The sequence below is a fragment of the Mixophyes fleayi genome, chromosome 4 (genome assembly GCF_038048845.1).
Source record: "Mixophyes fleayi isolate aMixFle1 chromosome 4, aMixFle1.hap1, whole genome shotgun sequence".
NCBI classification, from domain to species: domain Eukaryota; kingdom Metazoa; phylum Chordata; class Amphibia; order Anura; family Limnodynastidae; genus Mixophyes; species Mixophyes fleayi.
Genome location: NC_134405.1, coordinates 167,749,651 through 167,772,129, shown reverse-complemented (window position 1 = coordinate 167,772,129; position 22,479 = coordinate 167,749,651). Strand labels below are relative to the sequence as shown.

The window sequence follows — 22,479 nt, the reverse complement described above, 5'->3', positions numbered from 1 at the left end:
TCCTTTCACCAAGATATACAAAACACTTTCTAAACAAAGGCTTATTGTATGAGATATATACATCAGAAATAATGCCTCTAGCAATGTTAAATCATAAAAAAAAAAAAAATTCTCCCCTGGTCTCAGAAATAAAATTTTCCTATGCCAAAATGTATACAATCTCAAAAATAAGTGCATGTGCAATTATATAAATAAGCACCCTGTGCTATTTCCTCTAAATACATTAATACCATAAGTTTCTTATAAGTGATCCAGTCACAGGGTATATTTAACAAGCAATGCATTTTAAACACGATCATTTTCATTTCTTATTGCAATGATCGTGACTGTTTATGAAAATTCTTTTTTCGAAACAGCACAAAAAACTGCTGTTCCTGTGAACACCTTTGTTCTCTATGGTCACTATTGCAAAGTGGCCACCTTTAAGACAGTAACCTGAGGGGAGAGCAGGTAAGATGCGGTGAGGGATCTAAAGATCCCTCTACCGCATTTCTCTCCCTATAGGCATCAATGCTACATCGGGCACAAGTTAAAGATTTTCAGAACTTGTTAAATTGTACAGAATAGCAGTCCCCATACAAACCTATGGGAACTGCTTTTGCAATCGAAGGGACAGCAGCAGATATCTCCGATATCTACTGCGTAACACTAGTAATACTGTCTACTAGTAATAAATTGACACGATCCTTAAATATGCGCCATTTTTGGGGAATTTTAATGAAAAAGAAGATTGATAAATAGGCACCTAGTTATATAAGGAACAGTTCTTAGGCGGTTGCCAGGGGTAACTACAATTATAGGCACACAGTGATATATGTAAACAGTCAATAGTACCTGTGGCAAGGTGGAGTCTGGAGTTAAAGGGAGATTGTTGAAATCTAAGCAACGAGATGCTGTAGGGGCTGCCTCTCCGTATAAGGTTAGGATGAGCAGAGGAGCAGCAGATCACGCCGGAGCCATGCCTGAGAGCACGACTCTACCGAGGTCCAGTAGATAGCTGACTAAAACTCGTGAGTAGATAGTAGAATCGTCTTGAACATAATCAGGTCTGGTACACAGGATATCAACACAGGAGAAGAGTCAAAGCAGAGCTGAGTCGGTACACAGGGAAATCCAATGAAGAGTAGTACACTGGGATACACTAAGCCACGAGGAAACAACAGGAACAGGTAACAGGGAAAACGCAAGGGAGCAGAACACAATGGTAAATGTATTACCGGCAATCCTGCAGAGGATTGGCCGGCTATTTAAGGAGAGCAGAACCAATAGGCTGCAGGTGATAATGAGGAAGCCAGGTGAGTGAGCTAGGAGAAACAGGCTGGCCAGGTGAGGCATAATATAGAAATGACAGCATGAATTGAGGGCAGTTTCAGACAGAGAACAGACCTAACTGACCCTAACTAATACATCTAGCTAATCTATCTGCCTATCTGATCTATCTAAACTAATCTATCTAATCTATCTAAGAACTAAACTAACTACCTATCTAAACACCCAGTGGCTATCTAAACTTACCTAGCTACCTACCTACCTATTTATCTAGTTACTCTGACAGAGAGCCCGGCGAGTCATAACAGTCCTCCCCCCTCTTGGCGAGGGGTTAGGAAACCCCTAAAACCTGGTTTCTTGGGAAACTCTTTATAAAAGTCAAACTTGAGCCTGTCCGCATGGATATCAGCACTAGGAACCCAGGATCTTTCTTCTGGGCCAAAACCTTTCCAGTGGACCAAGGAATGGACCTGATCTCTCCTAAGCTTAGAGTTCAGGATTTTCTCTATTTCACACTCCTGTTGTCCTTCGAACATAATCTGGGGAGGTTTGGTCTGAACACGGGGTGAGAACCTGGAGGAAAATATAACTGGTTTGAACAGTGAACAGTGAAATGTTGATGGAATCCTGAAGGATTTGGGCAACTCCAATCGAAACGCTACTTGGTTGATTCTTCTGATGATCTTGAATGGCCCGATGTACCAAGGCCCGAATTTTCGAGATGGCTGTCTTAATTTGATGTTTTTAGTAGATAGCCACACTCGATCTCCGACTTTAAATGAGCACGGGATACAGTGTCGGTCAGCGAATCGTTTGGAGGTAATGGAGGCAGTGTTAAGAGCAGAATGAACCTTTCTCCAGATTGCCCTGAGATGATGGGCAGGAGATCTAGGGTTAGGTGTATCAGAACTGGGAACTTGAGAAATCGAATTGCAACGAGGATTGAACCCCATATTGCAGTACAAACGGGAAACACCGGAAGCAGAATGACAAGTGTTATTGTAAGCAAATTCTGCCCATTTCGTCCAGTTGTTGTGCATTTTAGAGATATAGCAACGCAAATATTGTTCCATGGACTGATTCACCCTTTTCTGTCTGACCATCAGATTCAGGATGATATTCAGAGGACAAACTGGATATCAACTGACATTAATGCCAAGGGAAAGGCAAAAATGTTTCCAGAAGGCAGCTATGAACTGTGGGCCTCTATCGGAAACGATGTCCTCTGGAAGACCGTGCAGTCTGACGATGTGCCTCACAAATAGATTCGAAAGAGGGTTGGCATTGGGAAGCCGAGAGAGTGGAACAAAGTGGGCTTTTTTGCTGAATCTGTCGACAATTAACCATATCGTATTACATCCATGGGGCTCAGGGAGGTCCATCACAAAATCCATTGAAATGTGAGACCAAGGCTTATGAGGAATAGACAGTGGCAGGAGTTTCCCCATGGGTTGGGTACTAGGAACTTTGGTCTGGGCACAGACCACACAAGCAGAAATTAAAGAAACTACATCCTTCTTCATTCCAGGCCACCATACAGAACGTCTAAGCAATTTAAAGGTTTTCAGGATTCCTGCTACTTTAGAAGTATGACACTCAGTCAAGACTGCTTTCCTGAGGTAAAACGGAACAAATAAGAGGTGTGCCGGAGTATTTGCAGTGGCTTGATCCTGGAAACGTTGGAGTGAAGACTGAAGACCCTGAGTGATTCCAACAATGATGTTTTGATTCGGAATGATAGGCATGGGAACAGAAGGACTCTCTTGCAGTGATTGGAAGCTGTGTGAAAGCGCATCTGCTTTGATATTTTTTGAGCCAGGTCTATACGTTTGGGAAAAACAGACACAAATGGGGAGCACTACCTGCATATAGCAGTAGGAGTTAAAAGTGTAAAGAAGCTTTAACATACAGACAGTGACTTCCACTATGAGACTGAGCAGAGGCTGGAGGGAGAGACATCGCTGAACAGATGTTATAGAAACATAGAATTGGACAGGAGATAAGAACCACTTGGCCCAACTAGTCTGCCCATTTTCTAACCTATGGTAACCTCAATCCCTATTTGATCATTAGCTCTTTTTTAAGGATTTCCTTATGTCTCGTATCTCAAGAATGTTTAAATTGCTCTAATGTATAAGCCTCTACCACCTCTGATGGGAGGCTATTGAACTTGTCCACTACCCTTTATGTGAAGGCTCACTGGTCTGTAGTTGCTCGCCTCTCTCTTGCTTTAACTTTTCTGAAGTGGGACTACATTCACTCTTTTCCAGTTATCTGGAATTATTCCTGTAGCTAGTAACTGGTTGAATAATTCTGTTAATGGTGATACCAACACCCCTTTAAGTTCTTTTAGCATCCTTGAATGTATCCCATCTGGCCCCATCGATTTATCCACTTTCAGTTTTGAGAGCTCTGTTAGGACCTTCTCTGGAAATGTACTTGTATCTACCCAATTTTTAGGAATATACTTACAACTCAACTGTGGTCCCTTCCCCGCTCTTTCTGTAGTGAACACTGAACAAATATAATTATTAAGATGATCTGCTATTACCTTGTCTCCCTCATCAGCACTTTCACTCTGTCTTTGGTCTTATTATTCCTCCTTTTGTTTTTCCCTTTTCACTTATATATCTAAAAACAAATTTGCCCTCTTTACCTACTGACTGGACCAATTTCTCTTCAGCCTGTGCCTTTGCGCATCTGATTACATTCTTAGTCTCCTTCTAACAAGATACACCTCTTTGTCTTCATTATTCAAAGTCTGCTTATATTTCTTTAAGGCCATCTTTTTTGCTTCCACACTGGCTACCTATTCCTTGTGCTTTTCCTAACCTGTTTGATACAAAGATCTGTTGCTTCTAGTATTTGCTAAAGTAGGTCATGAGCCGCAATACTAGTCATGACTAGTTGCCAAGCAGCCGGGACACTACTTTCTGATTATGGCCGCCTGTCACTACCTCTTCGGGACGCTGTGTTCAGGGATTGGTGGTCATGCAGCATTCTGATTGGCCCTCATAACTTTAAATGGTGTGGAGCCTCTCTGCTGATTATTTATATTATTTAAATTATATCATTTATGCCATGCCTTTCATGAAGCCTGCGGTTTATTTTTGTATTAGGCCACATGTCTTTGAAAGATACATTTATGATAACATGGTAGCACCATTACTTTGTATGTTAATAGAGGAGAATGGATTTTTTAACTGACTAGAGGCCGGCAGTGGGAGATTTGAAAAAAGTAGCTCAAATGGAATAAGTGGTGCAGCCCTGAGACGCTATTGTGGTGTCTGTATAATTAGCTAGTATCAAAAGAAAAAATAAACATAATTTTGTGGGCTGACTACGCTACCACTACTGGCTTGTCTTGTGGCTCTGGTGGCTGACTATGCCCCTTCAGTGACACGCACAGTATTTCATGGCCCATACCATTGAATTTCCCCAGTGGGCTCTTCATGCCCCAGTCCAACACTGATGTGTAGTATATATGCAAATTTTACCCCTAACATTAATGCTAATTAAAGTAATGACTATCAAAATATTTGCAAAAATACATTGATTATACCTTAGTTAATGAATATGGACCATCAACTATTTAAATGTAACTAAACTGCACTTTTTTGATGTTTGATGTTTGAGAAAAATATATTTATTATCACAATACTGTTTATCAACACTTATAAACATATGGTTATAATTAAATATATTTGTTTTTATTTATGTTTAGTGCTAGAATGCTCATCTCTGTGTACAGGCACTGATGTTACTGATGTGCTTGGTTGGCTACTTTCTGAAGATGGAGATGGGCCAGTTAAGTTTGATATAACAACATGCTTGATTTGCCCAGAGACAGAGGGAATATTAAGGTAAGCTCTCTGACAGCAACGACTGATGAATTAATTGCTCTAGTCATCTGGTCTAAGCTTCTATCAATGCGGCAGAGGGTATTAGAATTTCTATATTGTGTAATGTCATTGGATGTCATCATTTTCAGACTCTTGTGCATGTACAGATTAATGCTGCACATATGTGTATTTTGTCTGTCCATGAAATTGTTCTCAACCTCACATATCTTCTGTAGTTCAGATAACCATTTTTGGATTAGGCTTTTGCAAACATAGTGGGTTGCTCTGAAGACTGATGTTCTTTTCCCTTTTGTGGTTGGTGAAGATTCATCCTCAGCAAAATGAAGGGTAATTCTTGCTCTTCATGCAGATTATCTGCTATCTCCTGTTGATACGGGTCATGCTTGGGAGCATGGAACACATGTAGATCTGAGGGTTCTCAAAAGAAAAATATATGTGTAAGTATGGATATTTGGGCCATTATATTACTTACAGGTAGAGAGGTGAATGTCCCGGGCTTACCCAGTAGGTATAGGTATTTTCTGCCTGATTGGGAAAGTGATGGAGAGGGGGATCCCTTCCCTCTAATATAATATTTGCAGAATGATTAACCCCAGGCGCATTAGTGTATTTTCTAAGATACATGTGGGATAATTTATATGCAGGTGTTCTAAGTGTACACGTGAAGACCCCTGAAGCATATACGCTATAAAGTAATGTAAATTATTTATTAATGTATGTCATCTGACGGATAAAGTATACATAATAAATAGCAAAGTCCTTGCCAAAGCAGTAATAGATAAATAAATGTATTTTATTGGTGTACTCACCAGCTACCTCATCATCATATGATTGCTCTGTGCATGGTCGCAGGTCCTGACTTTGTGCTGAACCTGTAGAATGAACATGAAAGAATATATTATATTTTCTTGTATGAAAATAGGTTGTTCTGCAATAAAAACAAGTCTTACACATGGCATAGTCAAATTACTACATGTGTCATCAGGTTTGTATGACTTTTAAAACATATATTAGACTTTTGTATATTTTAAAATTAAAAACATTTTTTGACATGGGTTCAATGGTCTCATATATAGTATACTTACCTCAGCACTTGGAGGGGTGTTGCAGAAGGTATGACGTGTGAGTGACCTCTTCAGTTCACAAAACTAGTAGCAGACACTATCCTCGTTACATAAGCTTCCCAATGCATGCATCCAAGCAAAATCTGGTAAAATTTGTCATCAGTGATATTCTATATGATTAGCCCTGTTCATTAAATAAATGTATTTTGAGATTTAGCACACTACAACAGTAATATTGCCAGCGATAACACCTTAATAGATCGGGTGATGCCTTTGGGGTTTTCACCCTTAGATAAATAGACCTGTTTATGGAATGTAAATTACTATCTGAAGAAATGAAAGCACACCGTGTTGTTGCACAGGATATCTGATTGCCACATGTTCGCAAATGCTATTTAATTTGTGTGTGACTACAAAATATTACAACACTCACAGAAGACTTTGTATATGTATAGCAATTATTATCTCTTAATAATATAGAGAGTTTATATGGTTTTTGCATTGGTTGTATTACAGTATCTTATGTAAAGCACTTCTCGTTTTATTCCACCAGAGAGCACACTAGTACAAAATAATTAAGAGCACTCTAATACAAAATAATCAGTATTGACATGTAAAACTGCCGGAGGATAGAACATTAATGAGTATGTATACCATAAATTTCGTGCTAGAGGATATTTTTAAAAATGGCCATAAAATGTGAAAACATTTCTATATGACATAGCTTTGATGTTCAGTGGAAGCAAAAGGATAAATGTTTGTGCTTAAAGTGTACCAGTCACAGATATTGGAATAGACAACACATAACTCAACATGTCACAATTTGCATTGCATGCAGAGTTTTCTGAGCATAAACTCTTCCATGTTACAGGGGACGTGTGTTTCCCAATTACCTCTTGCAGTATTGGACCACCGAGAAATCCCCAGACAGCCCCGATGCCTGTGGGCCCCCAGCCACCTAAGGAGACAGCTGAACCATAATTGGGTTGTACAGCATGGTTCACCATGCAGGATACAAGGCCAAGCTGCAACTGCTCCTACTGACTCCAGATAAATTCTTAGAACTAGAGTATAAGAGGACTTCATCTATAGTAAACTGCCTTTTCTGTAGAGAGCGATATTCTCACTGACTCCAGATAAATTCTTAGAACTAGAGTATGAGAGGACTTCATCTATAGTAAACTGCCTTTTCTGTAGAGAGCGATATTCTCACAGGACATGTGCTCAGAATAGTAAAAATTTATCACAGATTCCAGGTAGTGTAAGTGTATGAAGGCTCATGGGTCTGGTGAACTGAGAAGATACATCAGATGGTGGACAGAGGGAAAACAATGGTCGAGGCATGCAGCATGCAAGGATAAATATAGACAAGCCAAAGTTGGAGCAGGCCGGGAGCAAGTGAGGTTCTGTAAACAAAGCCAAAGGGTCAAGACAGAAAGCAAACAGATTATCTAGGAAAAGGCAGAAGGTCAGGCAACAGGCAATCAACCAGCAAGGCAGTCAGCAATACAGTAGGGAAATAAGGGGCAGGCACAAAGCTATAACCAGCAGGGTAGCTAAACCCCCTCCCCCCTGCTATTTAACGGGATAAGGTCCAAAGAGAACAGTCCCTGGAAGCGAGCCCCCCTGCAGTGTATTTGGCAATTTGTCATGTGACCATCAAACAAATGCACAGTGTCCCACCTGCCTGGAAACCAACCAGGATGGAAGCCGTAGAGACACAGCGGCCGAACGGGAAACAGCAACGAAGAATCAGCGTGAACCATCGCAAGTAGCGCAGTGGCTCATAGCAATAGCCTCCCCTCCAAATTATTAACTTCCACCAGCACTTGTTGCCAGCTTCACCCCAATAGCAGCCTGTCACCTTCAGTTCACTGTAAGCTGTTCAATTAATCAGCACACTGTCTTCTCTGCCTCCATCCAATTTCTCCAGCTTGTGTATTAGTCATCTTAGACTCTGTAGTAGGATGCTATAGTACCAACCGTTTTGGTACTATACTGCATTGCAGCTCATCAGCTTCTTCCTTTGTGCTTGCTTTTCCTTGAATCCAGCCCACTATGGGTGTCAATGCTGAAATCCTTCCAGCTTGTCCACTTTGTTGCTGGTAATTACTGATTTGATTGTGAGTACATCTTCCTGCAAGCAATGATGCTGAGTTTTGTTGCAGCTTGCCCATTTCATGCCAGATAATTCTTATTTGAATTATTATTATTGGATATATTCTATTTCAAGTAATGGTGCTTTACCTTACAGCAACCTTTCAGCTTCCATCTGCATTGCGACTCATGATCACCATTTAGGTCTGAGTGCATTCTATTTGATTCAGTATTAACATGAACTTGGGTTGCCCAGCAACCTTGTTTATCTTATATGCTGCCAGCTACATAAATTACAACTACTGATGTTCTTTGAATTATCTGCTGCCTACCAAGAATATGAAGTGTCTGTTTACATAGATAGATATATCTACTTTTTGGGAGGTGTGAAATTATTATCTATGTTTCATGTATACTTCAGGCCTAGTTGCAGTCCTATTCTATTTAATGAAAGGAGTATTTGAGATTGGAAATTACCTGCTATTCATTTGGAAGGCGCAACTTTTATTATTTCAATCTTTAGTCACCTTGGTATTGTACTACTTGGTGCCAGAAGTAGAGCTTATCAGCAACACGAGTCTTAAATTCAAAATAATTCTTGATAACTAGATAAAAAACAGAAATTGAAAGAACATATTTTCTTTGTTACCTTATTGTTAGTAATCTATAATGATTATACATGATAACTTGTTCACTTCCTAGCTTTTTGGAAATGCCCTCTGACCAATAACTGTTGCGCAACAGTGTCCCTGTAAGAGAAGTGTGGTCGAGTTACCATAGTAACATGGCCTATAAGGGAGAAGTCATGATCTCTCCTGGTTCCAACTCCAGGACAGCTGGATCTGCCGTAGGTGTTCATAGTAGTTATGCCACTAGCCTCCAAAACGATCTCAGACTCCGGCAATGTCCCACTACATACAGTGGCACTGTGGACATGCTTGCAGCTTTTCCACAGTTGACCCATACTCAATGACTCACTTTCAAAGTAACCTGCACCCCCCCACTCATAACAGGAACTGGCATCCTGTGGTGTGCCAGCTGTTGTGGAACTGCAAATCACAGTCTGCCCTATAGAAGCTATCAGGGCATGCAAGGACTTCTATAGTCTGACTCCTGTGGCTCCCAGTTACACGCAAAGTTTGAGATCTTGTTGACCAGCTGGTGTAATATTAAACTATTTAGTTCTCTGTCGGTTTATTGTGGATTTTAAAATTCATCTTTTGCAGTGAAAATGAGCATACCGGTACATGCATAATTCTGTATATCTTTGGTTACAGTCTGTATTTGTTATATGATATACCGGTACATGCATAATTCTGTATATCTTTGGTTACAGTCTGTATTTGTTATATGATAATTCGGTGGTTATACATAAATCATCTGGAACCCATACATAATAACTATCCTGGTACTAACACACCTAGTGGCTGGCCACTCCCTTTCACACACTATTTCATGGGCCCCCACCATTGCATACCCCAGGTGGACCATTCATGTGCCAGTCTAAAACTGACTTCTTGTATGTTATGACATGTTTTGATGACTTGTGTTTGCAAGGTCATGTACATAATAAGCTGTATAACAAAGCATTTGTATAAATAACGTTAATGTACCTCTAGAACAGCATGCAGTAGCACTTGTTAAAACTTGGCTTCCCAGATTTTTCTCAGCTAATATAATTTATTATACCAGAACAGTTGGAGATCTGAAAGTATGTATATGCAGAAAATAATTTTGCAATAGCGAGGTATAGTGTAACAACTTATATGATTGGTTACTTCTTTCTCGCACCTCAAAGACAGTCTACGTAGTCGGCTGTCACTGAAGGTCTGCTCTAGCCCATCATTGGTGGTGTTTTCAGTGAGGTCCCAGATAAATTACATGAGCCCTAACATCACACTGTGCCAGAGAAAATTCTTTGCACTTCAAACTTAACCATGATGCTCTATGGGCACAGCCATTTTGCCCAACCCAGAATTCCTTTCCTAAGTCTGATTGCTACTTTGTTATTATTACATCTATTTCCTGAATTCTGGAGCAGGACTATTACAATCGTATCATGATTATTATAAGACATCATCAAGCTCCTTTCAGTACATTGGTTCTGAATGATTACTGGGTGTGACATGTGGTTGTTCTTAGCATTTCACTTGCATTCAGGAGATCATAGGAGGTTGTTTAGTCTTCCCCAATGCATTCACTTGCAAATATCCCAGTGCAGCCAGCTTGTCACAGACAGGAACTACTACTTGGGAAGTCCACTGCACAATGAGGATCACATAGAGGAGATGCTGTATGTTCTCTGAAACGCCTCTGACTTGATGACTTGTGCACCACATGCAATGCCATACTATCAGAGAACACACCTCTGATTGGTCAACAGGGTACAGTGGCCTACCCCAGTAGTAGTTTACTTTGGCCTAATACAGGTGCTAAGGAAGAGGAAGAGTCTGCTGCCAGCTGATAGGAGTTTAAAGGTGATACATTACTGTGTGTCATGATTAGGGATGAGCGCGCTCGGATTTCTGAAATCCGAGCCCACCCGAACGTTGCGGATCCGAGTCGGATCCGAGACAGATCCGGGTATTGGCGCCAAATTCAAAAGTGAAACTGAGGCTCTGACTCATAATCCCGTTGTCGGATCTCGCGATACTCGGATCCTATAAATTCCCCGCTAGTCGCCGCCATCTTCACTCGGGCATTGATCAGGGTAGAGGGAGGGTGTGTTAGGTGGTCCTCTGTGCTGTTTAGTTCTGTGCTGTTTAGTTCTGTGCTGTTTAGTTCTGTGCTGTTTAGTGCTGTGCTGTGCTGTGCTGTTTAGTGCTGTGCTGTGCTGTGCTGTGCTGTGCTGTGCTGTGCTGTGTTCTGCAGTATCAGTCCAGTGGTGCTGTGTGCTGTGCTCTGTCCTTCTGAGGTCAGTGGTGCTGCTGGGTCCTGTCATAGCCGGATTAAGGGGGGGGCACAGGGGGCACGTGCCCCGGGCCCCCCTATCTCTGAGGGCCCCCCGCCGCCAGTATGACTTCTTCTACTGTCAGTTGACAGCAACTGACAGAAAGCGCACCAGACATCGCTATCTCCGCCGGCGGGGGGGGCCCCCCGCCGCCCGCATTGCCTCTGTAGCTGCCCAGCTGTCAGTTGCTGTCTGACAGCAACTGACAGAAACTGCACCAGATATCCCTCGCTCCGCCGGCGGGGGGGGGGGGGCCCTACCGCCGCCCGCATTGCCTCTTTAGCTGCCCAGCTGTCAGTTGCTGTCTGACAGCAACTGACAGAAACTGCACCAGATATCCCTCTCTCCGCCGGCGGGGGGAGGGGGGGGGCCCCGCCGCCCGCATTGCCTCTGTAGCTGCCCAGCTGACAGAATCGCGGCCATCTGACACCCGACGCATGCGCAATGTACCCACTCTTTTCTTAGCAGCACTGCGGCTGCTGTAATACCTAAAATGGCCAAAATGGAGCTGCTGCGCATGTGCAGATGCAGCAGCTCCTCCTCTGCATGAAGACTTGAGAGAGACAGTAGGTAAGTGACCAAATAATTATACTAAAACTAAATATATATAGAAAACCCTTAATAACATGGGTATATCTTGACTAAATATGTAAACTGTAGCCACCTATAACAGTAAGAGTACTATATATATATATATATATATATATATATATATATATATATATATATATATACTGGCTACATTTTACATATTTAATCAAGCAATCAAGTCACCATGCTATGAGGGGGTCTTCTTAAATATGATTTTTTGTTTTATCAGTAGTGTTTCAATAAATATACATAAAACATTGAGATTAGGCTGCTAGAGCAAATTAAGTGGCAAATTATATTTTATTAATCATTAGTAAAGTAATTACTGAAGCTGTATAGTTATATTAAAGTTTGAAAAAAATTGTAATACATTATGTATAATTTATATTTATTTCTATATATATATATATATATATATATATATATACACACATATTTATGTCATCTAATTAAAGCTTTAATATAAGTGGCAGACTTCGATAATAATAATAAAACAGATGGTCCTGCATGATTATTACACATATGTATACATAAACTTATTTTTTTATATATATATATAGACATATATAGTCAAAATTGGTGTTACGTTAACATTTTCATGTTAGTTTAAATATGCGGTATCATTGCTATTTTTAATGTGCATTATAAATTGTATTTTTAAAGTGCGTTATCAGTGCTAGTTTTAGCGTGCGGCATCATTAGTAGTTTTAGCGTGCGGTATCATTGGTAGTTTTAGCGTGCGGTATCATTGGTAGTTTTAGCTTGCGGTATCATTGGTAGTTTTAGCGTGCGGTATCATTGGTAGTTTTAGCGTGCGGTATCATTGGTAGTTTTAGTGTGCGTTATCAATGGTATTTTTAATGTGCAGTTCCAATGCTAGTTTTAATGTGTGGTGTCAATACCCATTTTAATGTTGCCTTTTGATGATTGTTTTAATGTACAGTATTTTAGTTTGTGTAAGCAATGATTTGTCTTGTGCAGACAACATAGGCGAGCCCTCGGGGAGTCATACTGTGGACTGTAGGTGATGTAGGTGTGTCAATGCTTATAGCCTTATACCCAATGGCGTTATTTTACATGCTTTTTATACAGAGGTGCCTGTACATTTTACAAGTACCTGTACTAATATATATATATATATATATATATATATATATATATAAAATTACATCCAGCCATCATATGTTCAAATCTTTGTGGATCTAACTAGCTTTCCAGAAGGAGATTATTGGATCGGAGTAGAGGCAGGCAGCTGTAAGTAGTTTTAACATATATATATACATATGTATTTGTGTTCTAATATATGTGTGTATATATATATATATGTGTATATATATATATATATATATATATAATATATATTCTACAGTGGTGGTAGTGCGGGTATATATGTTGAGGGTGATAGGAAACAGCAACGGAGGGGCAAAAGAATGAAGGAGGGGGCAGTGAGAGGATGCAGAGGGGCACAGAGGGTGTGGATGCAGAGGGGCACAGAGTGTGTGGATGCAGAGGGGCACAGAGGGTGTGGAGATGATGCAGAGGGGCACAGAGGGTGTGGATATGATGCAGAGGGGCACAGAGGGTGTGGATGCAGAGGGGCACAGAGGGTGTGGAGATGATGCAGAGGGGCACAGAGGGTGTGGATATGATGCAGAGGGGCACAGAGTGTGTGGATATGATGCAGAGGGGCACAGAGGGTGTGGATGCAGAGGAACACAGATTGTGTGGCGATGATGCAGAGGGGCACAGAGTGTGTGTATGCAGAGGGGCACAGAGTGTGTGTATGCAGAGGGGCACAGAGTGTGTGTATGCAGAGGGGCACAGAGTGTGTGTATGCAGAGGGGCACAGAGTGTATGGAGATGATGCAGGGGCACAGAGTGTGAGGAGATGATACAGGGGCACAGAGTGTGTGGAGATGATGCAGGGGCACAGAGTGTGTGGAGATGATGCAGGGGCACAGAGTATGGAGATGATGCAGGGGAGGGCACAGAGTGAGTTAGCTGTAAATTATTCTTTGACAGAAATATAATAGAAAAAAAAAATAGAAAAATATTATTTTCCCTTGGATTTATGTGTATTATTTTTGCAAACAACTTACTAAGTATGTTCGTCCTGACCTAAATACTTATTACATTATTTTGACCCAACTACTTATAAAAAACGGGACTGCTAGGTAATTATTTTGGATGGGTGCCTTGAAAAAATTATGGAGACTCTAAAGGGTGCCGCAAACTTGAAAAGTTTGGGAACCACTGCCTTAATTTTAGATCTTAGGGGCCCCCCTGTCTGAAGTGCCCCGGGCCCCCCAAAGCCTTAATCCAGCTCTGGGTCCTGTGCTGTGTCCTGTTCAGTCCAGTGGTGCTGTGTCCTGTGCTCTGTGCTTCTAAGGGCATAGTTATTTCCCCAATATTCCCCTGTGTTTAAAAAAATAAAAAAAAGTTTTTTTAAAAAATACCAAAAACTACTTTAATATTTTTTAATTACCACAAAATTTTCACAACCAATCCTGCAGTATAAGCCCATTGGTACTGCAATATTACCAAGTTCACACATTCAGCAGTAAAAGTCCAGTGATACTGCAATATTACAAAGTTTACACATTCTGCAGTATCAGTCCAGTGGTGCTGTGTCCTGTGCTCTGTCCTGCTGAGTTCCGTAGTGCTGCTGGGTCCTGTGCCGTGTCCTGTTCAGTCCAGTGGTGCTGTGTCCTGTGCTCTGTGCTTCTAAGGGCATAGTTATTTCCCCATTATTCCCAAGTTTTTAAAAAATAAAAAAAAAGTAAAAAATAATAAAAAATTTAAAAAAAAAAATATATATAATAATTATAACCAAATTTGCAAAACCAATCCAGCATTATAAGTCCATTGGTACTGCAATATTACCAAGTTCACACATTCTGCAGTATCAGTCCAGTGGTGCTGTGTCCTGTGCTCTGTCCTGCTGAGTTCCGTAGTGCTGCTGGGTCCTGTGCCGTGTCCTGTTCAGTCCAGTGGTGCTGTGTCCTGTGCTCTGTGCTTCTAAGGGCATAGTTATTTCCCCACTATTCCCAAGTGTTTAAAAAATTAAAAAAAAGTTATAAAAAAAAATACAAAAAAATAATTTAAATTTTTTTTAATTACAACAAAAATTTGCAAAACCAATTCTGCAGTATAAGCCCATTGGTACTGCAATATTACCAAGTTCACACATTCTGCAGTATCTTGTGCTACATATAATGGAGAGCAAAAATTTGGAGGATAAAGTAGGGAAAGATCAAGACCCACTTCCTCCTAATGCTGAAGCTGCTGCCACTAGTCATGACATAGACGATGAAATGCCATCAACGTCGTCTGGCAAGCACGATGCCCAATCTCCTAGTACAGGGCATGTAAAATCCAAAAAGCCCAAGTTCTCAAAAAACAGCAAAAAAAGAAACTTAAAATCATCTGAGGAGAAACGTAAAGTTGGCAATATGCCAATTACGACAAGTAGTGGCAAGGAACGGCTTAGGCCCTGTCCCGTGTTCATGACTAGTGGTCCAACTTCACCCAAGGATCAAAGCCCTCCTCCCCCCCCTACAAAAAATTTAAGAGAGTTATGCTGTCAGCAACAACAACAAAACAGCAAAGAACTCTGCCTTCTAAACAGATGACATCACAAATCCCCAAGGCGAGTCCAAGGGTGTTGTTGGTTGTGAACCCTGACCTTCCCATCACTGTACGGGAAGAGGTGACTCCATCCAGCATTTGCAGCACGCCCTCTGCATATGCTGGAAGGATCACCCACAGTCCAGTTACAGATTTGGCTAATGAAGGTGTGAATGTTGTGCACTGGGAGGAGGATATTGATGTAGCTGGCGCTGAGGAGGATGTTGATGATTATGATGCAGACAGATACCAAATTGCATTTCTCAATTTCTATTTATATTCTAGATTATATAACGGCTGAAAAGTTTTCTGTTTTACTCCTAGTGGAGAGGGGATCTGATGCAGACAGATACCAAACTGCCTTTGTCCATTTCTTTGTACATTTGAATTGCTAGTTCTACAGTCTATGCAGGCTGCTTTATTTATATTCAACTACAAGTGTAGGGCGGGGGGGGGGGGGGCATAGATAGCCACCAAAGTAACGTGGTCCATTTAATTTCACTTTCTAGCTCCACAGTCTGTGCAGCCTGCTTTTTTTTATCTTCAAAGTATTTATATTTACAAACCTTGCAATCTAAATTAACTAGAGGTAGTGACGTGGTAGAACTCCAAAAGGCAGTTTGGAAGCCCCTGTACAAACTGGCTCTATTTTTTAACTGAGTTGTCCCCCCTCCAGTGTGTACTCGGAAAGAGTTTTTAGTGCAGCGGGGAACCTAGTCAGTGAGCGGCGAAGGAGGTTGCTTCCTCACAACGTTGAAAAAATGATGTTTATAAAAATGAATAATCAATTCCTCAATGAAGTACAGCACTGCCCTCCAGACAGTACAGAGGGACTGTGGTTGTGGAGTCCAGCGGGGACGAATTGATAATGTGTGAGGAGGAGGAAGTACACACTGTAGGGGGAGAGGAATCAGAGGTTGAGGATAAGGACGACATCTTTCCTCAGTAGAGCCTGTTTAGTTTGTACAGGGAGAGATGAATTGTTTTATTGGTGTGGGGGCCCAAACAAACCAATCATTTCAGCCACAGTTGTTTGGTAGGCCCTGTCGCTGAAATGATTGGTTTGTTAAAGTGTGCATGTCCTATTTCAACAACATAAGGGTGGGTGGGAGGGCCCAAGGACAATTCCATCTTGCAACTTTTTTTTTGGCATTATGTGACCATTCAACAGTCGTTTGCCATGTTCAAAAAGTAAAAGAAAATGCCAACAAATTCAATAAATTAAATCAAAAGTTAAATGCCCTGTCATTATTTAAAACAAGAGGTTTTGACGTGCTAGAATTAGTGTAGTGTTAAGATGTTATAAACACTACACTTGGAAATTGGAGGAGGTAATGTGGCCCCGGTATCAAATTGGGTACCGGGGCCACCCCACTATGCAGTCCAGATACTTGTTTGGTGGAATTCCGACACGTGGAGGGTTTTTAAATTATATTGTGGCCTCGGTACCAAATTGTGTACCGGGGCCACCACACTACGCAGTCAAGATACTTGTTTGGTGGAATTCAGACCAGTTGAGGGTTTTATTATTATATTGTGTGGACCACTCTATCTATACCACACTACAACTCTATACCACTCTATTTCCTACTTTAATTCTATTTAATTCTATTTCCTACTTTAATTCTATTACTAATTAATTACCATAAAGAGGAACAAAAAAAACCAATTTTACCAAAAGTATAATATGACTTAGACTTACAAACACTACACTTGAAAGATCGTGCCTTTAAATGAAAAAGTCAGTCTTCATTGCACGACTATGTGCAAGTGCAACAGGGACTTTTTTTGGGTTTACAAAGTCAAACAATAACACTACGACCCTGTCTGTCTGGGGTCTGTCAATGACGAATTGTCTGTAGCATGTTTGGAGGAGGTATTGTGGCCCCGGTATCAAATTGGGTACCGGGGCCACCCCACTACGCAGTCCAGATACTTGTTTGGTGGAATTCTGACACGTGGAGGGTGTATTTATTTTATTGTGGCCCCGGTATCAAATTGGGTACCGGGGCCACCACACTACGCAGTCAAGATAGATAGATGCGTATCATAGATAAAGTACATTCAGTGGTGTGGGGCAAATTGAAAAATATTCCAAATGCACTGACATTATCAAAAACAAGAGGTTGTCACACGCTAAAACTCCAACATGTATATGATGGAGAGGATGGAGGAGCAGCCGTATGTGTAGTGTAATGCAGACCTGTTGAAGGTTTTTTATATATTTTATTGTGGTGCCCAGTGCCCACTCCTCTACGCAGTCCAGGTACATTTATTGGTGCGAATCAAACAAGTTGATGGTTTTCTTATTATATATATTGTGGTGACCCACTCCTCTACGCAGTCCAGGTACATTTATTGGTGCGATTCATAAAAGTTCAGGGTTTTTAATATATTGTGTTGACCCACTCCTCTACGCAGTCCAGGTACATTTATTGGTGCGATTCATAAAAGTTCAGGGTTTTTAATATATTGTGGTGACCCACTCCTCTACGCAGTCCAGGTACATTTATTGGTGCGAATCAAACAAGTTGATGGTTTTCTTATTATATATATTGTGGTGACCCACTCCTCTACGCAGTCCAGGTACATTTATTGGTGCGAATCAAACAAGTTGATGGTTTTCTTATTATATATATTGTGGTGACCCACTCCTCTACGCAGTCCAGGTACATTTATTGGTGCGATTCATAAAAGTTCAGGGTTTTTAATATATTGTGGTGACCCACTCCTCTACGCAGTCCAGGTACATTTATTGGTGCGAATCAAACCAGTTGATGGTTTTCTTATTATATATATTGTGGTGACCCACTCCTCTACGCAGTCCAGGTACATTTATTGGTGCGATTCATAAAAGTTCAGGGTTTTTAATATATTGTGGTGACCCACTCCTCTACGCAGTCCAGGTACATTTATTGGTGCGAATCAAACAAGTTGATGGTTTTCTTATTATATATATTGTGGTGACCCACTCCTCTACGCAGTCCAGGTACATTTATTGGTGCGATTCATAAAAGTTCAGGGTTTTTAATATATTGTGGTGACCCACTCCTCTACGCAGTCCAGGTACATTTATTGGTGCGAATCAAACAAGTTGATGGTTTTCTTATTATATATATTGTGGTGACCCACTCCTCTACGCAGTCCAGGTACATTTATTGGTGCGATTCATAAAAGTTCAGGGTTTTTAATATATTGTGGTGACCCACTCCTCTACGCAGTCCAGGTACATTTATTGGTGCGAATCAAACAAGTTGATGGTTTTCTTATTATATATATTGTGGTGACCCACTCCTCTACGCAGTCCAGGTACATTTATTGGTGCGATTCATAAAAGTTCAGGGTTTTTAATATATTGTGGTGACCCACTCCTCTACGCAGTCCAGGTACATTTATTGGTGCGATTCATAAAAGTTCAGGGTTTTTAAGATATTGTGGTGACCCACTCCTCTACGCAGTCCAGGTACAATTATTGGTGCGAATCATAAAAGTTCAGGGTTTTTAATATATATTGTGGTGACCCACTCCTCTACGCAGTCCAGAAAGATACCTTGTTGCAACGTTTTGGACTAATAACTATATTGTGAGGTGTTCAGAATACACTGTAAATTAGTGGAAATGCTTGTTATTGAATGTTATTGAGGTTAATAATAGCCTAGGAGTGAAAATAAGCCCAAAAACTTGATTTTTAAACTTTTTATGTTTTTTTCAAAAAAAATTTCGAATCCAATACCTTAAATCCGAACCGAGACCTTTCGTCAAGTGTTTTGCGAGACAAATCCGAACCTCAAAAATAACGAAAATCCGGATCCAAAACACAAAACACGAGACCTGAAAAGTCGCCGGTGCACATCCCTAGTCATGATAACAGTATAAATAATAATGTCTTACCTTTTACTGGTGATTGGATCCTAAAGGCTGGAAGGTGGCTAGTCAGAGAGGAGTTCCTGATGAAGCTTAGCTGGAAGTGATCCATGAGGCTGTAGAGGTGATAGTCCCAAGGAGGTAGTTTCCAGACACAGAAGGTGGAGAAGGTTGAAAGTTTATTGCCACAATAAAGAAGGCACTGTCTAGAGTGCCAGCCAGTTTGGCCTATATCGAAGAGACTTAGAAAAAGTATAGCTTAAAGGGTTAATACCAGGAGCCACATGTGTGTGTATTGATATATCTAGCGGTGGTCAAGTTAGGAGACTCCCAGGGAATAAATTTGAGGGTGACCAGTATGCAAAATCACATCAGTAAAGGATAAGCAAATATCAGTAAGCAAGTTCCAGAGGATAAAACAAAAGCAAGCCCACTTGGCTGAGCCAGGTCGGTACATGGTAAAAGCCAAAATAGGAAGCAGGGTGAAAAAGGGAATAGACAAGGGTGAGTCCAGAATCCAAGGCCAGGTCAATACACAGTATAGCAGGTCAGCAAGCAGGATTCCAAAGGGTTAAGGCAGAGGCAGGTCCAATTTGTCCAAGGCAAAAAGCCAGTGTCAGGTGCATAGGGTGGCTTTTAAAAAAATTACCCAGCAAAGGCTGCATGCCAGAACGTCCCTTTTATAGTACCTATAGGCGCTTCTTGATGACCTCAGCAGGAAACTTTCAAAATGAAGGGAACTGAATAGAAAGTTCTGCACTCAGAGCAGCTGTCAGTAGTTGCAGACTTATGGAAGAGATCCTGGGCAAGACAGGCAAACGCTGAAGATCTGTAGTGACGGGGAAGCTGTAGGAAGTGGGTTGTCCTAACAGGTAAGTATCGACTGGGCTAGGGGTGGGCATGCTGCTGCTAAAGTCTCCATTGGCGGTGACACTTTGGAGGAGAGGGAGGGAGAGAACCAGTAATAGATACTGTTAGCAGAAGGGAGGGGGAGATACATGTGGTGGGTGACATAGAAAGAGCTGGGTTATAAGTAGAGAGTTTGGGTGTGACAGAAAACTGAGGATGACAAACGAAAACGGCAAAAGCCAGAAGAAAACTTGGTTAACAAAACAGCAATAACCTGTTAAACTGGTTTCCTTTACTCCTCCTTGGCAGCATACACTAAGGGGTTAAACCCCCTTGCACGTGAGCCAGGACAGGAAAGAAGACACACCGAGAGGGTATATAGGGCTAGGCCTCCCTCCTTCCTGTGTCTTCTGGTTTTCTGATATTTCTGAAAAATATCTTAATCTCATATTGGAGACAAATCAACAAGAAAAAAAAAGAACTTAGGACGGGCAGCATGCTGGCATGGAGGAGTAAGGGGAAACCAGTTTAACATATGACAATCTGTCATTTTCTCTTCCTCCTCCATGTCAGCATACACTATGGGGTGATACAAAAGCTATATTTTGCCTAGAAAAACCCCTTCACAAATGGTGGCCAAATCAAGACCACTCTCCAGGAGGTAGGTGTATATGTGTCAAAGTCAACAATCAAGTGAAGACTTCACAAGAGTGACACCACAAGATGTAAACCATTTGTGAGCCACAAAAACAGGAAGACCAGATTAGAGTTTGGCAAACAACATTTAAAAAAGCCATTACAGTTCTGGAACAACATCCTATGGACAGATGAGACAAAGATCAACTTGTACCAAAGCGATGGGAAGAGAAGAGTATGGAGAAGGAAAGGAACTGCTCATGATCCAAAACATACCACCTCATCAGTGAAGCATGGTGGTGGTAGTGTCATGGCTGCCAATGGAACTGGTTCCCTTGTATTTATTGATGATGTAACTGCTGACAAAAGCAGCAGGATGAATTCTGAAGTGTTTCGGGCAATATTATCTGCTCATATTCAGTCAAATGCTACAGAACTCTTTGGACGGCGCTTTACAGTGCAGATGGACAATGACCCGAAGCATACTGCAAAAGCAACCAAAGAGTTTTTTTAAGGCTAACAAGTGGAATGTTATGCAATGGCCAAGTCAATCACCTGACCTGAATCCGATTGAGCATGCATTTCACTTGATGAAGACAAAACTGAAAGGAAAATGCCCGAAGAACAAGCAGGAACTGAAGACATTTGCAGTAGAGGCCTGTCAGAGCATCACCAGGGATGAAACCCAGCATCTGGTGATGTCTAAGCGTTCCAGACTTCAGGCTGTAGTTGACTGCAAAGGGTTTGCAGCAAAGTATTAAAAAGTGAAAGTTTGATGTAGGATTGTTTAGCTTGTCTCATTACTTTTGGTCCCTTAAAAAGTGGGAGGCACATATAGAAACCGTTGTAATTCCTACACTTTTCACCTGATTTTGATGTAAATTACCTCAAATTAAAGCTGAGAGTCTGCAGTTAAAGCACATCTTGTTAGTTTAATTTCAAATCCATAGTGGTGGTGTAAAGAGCCCAAAATATGAGAATTGTGTCGATGTCCCAATATTTATGGACTTGACTGTATATATATATATATATATATATATATATATATATATATATATATATATATATATATATATATATATATTACACATACCCACATTTTCTTTAATTAGTATTATTTTGTATTTATTTATTTTAACCGCACTTAACACTTTGGTACCAAACTTGGTATCTGCTGAAGCTTGGACATTAATCCGATAGTGTTTAGTGAAAGTAAAACTCCTCCATACAGACAGATTCTTTCTTGGCCCATTAAGTCACCATGGCTATTGTTGAATGTGATCTTATGCTTTGAGGCACATCCACCTTCTTTACTATGTATGCCTCTCTAATGCAAGATTTTATCCATCTTGCCATTAATGCTTTTAAGGCTGGACCACTTTTTATTGCCACTGATTAGAAAAAACATCTGCTTTGATTTCCTGTCTCCTTCAAATAAATTTTAATGACACGGACCCTGTACAAAACAATGAAATCTCCTTTCTTTTGAGTTCTTTGGTTTTGGACATAGTGTGGGTAGAACAATTTCTTGATTAATATAGAATTTTGGGTTGGTTCATAGCACCACCCTATCTTCATGCACAATCATAAAAATACTCCCCTGCCAGACAGCTTCTAGCTCTGAAATCCTCCTTGCTGAGGTAACTGCTACTAGGAAAAATACCTTCAT

General features: G+C 40.9%; 1 protein-coding gene across 1 annotated transcript in view; it reads left to right on the top strand.

The window, feature by feature from the left end:
- LOC142152309 (chloride anion exchanger-like) overlaps positions 1-22,479 on the top strand; it is a 141,307-nt gene that overhangs the window by 12,100 nt on the left and 106,728 nt on the right. The window contains exon 2 of the mRNA XM_075208821.1: positions 4,994-5,132. The gene's annotated coding sequence lies outside the window, so the exon portion shown is untranslated. The remainder of the gene's footprint in view (positions 1-4,993; positions 5,133-22,479) is intronic.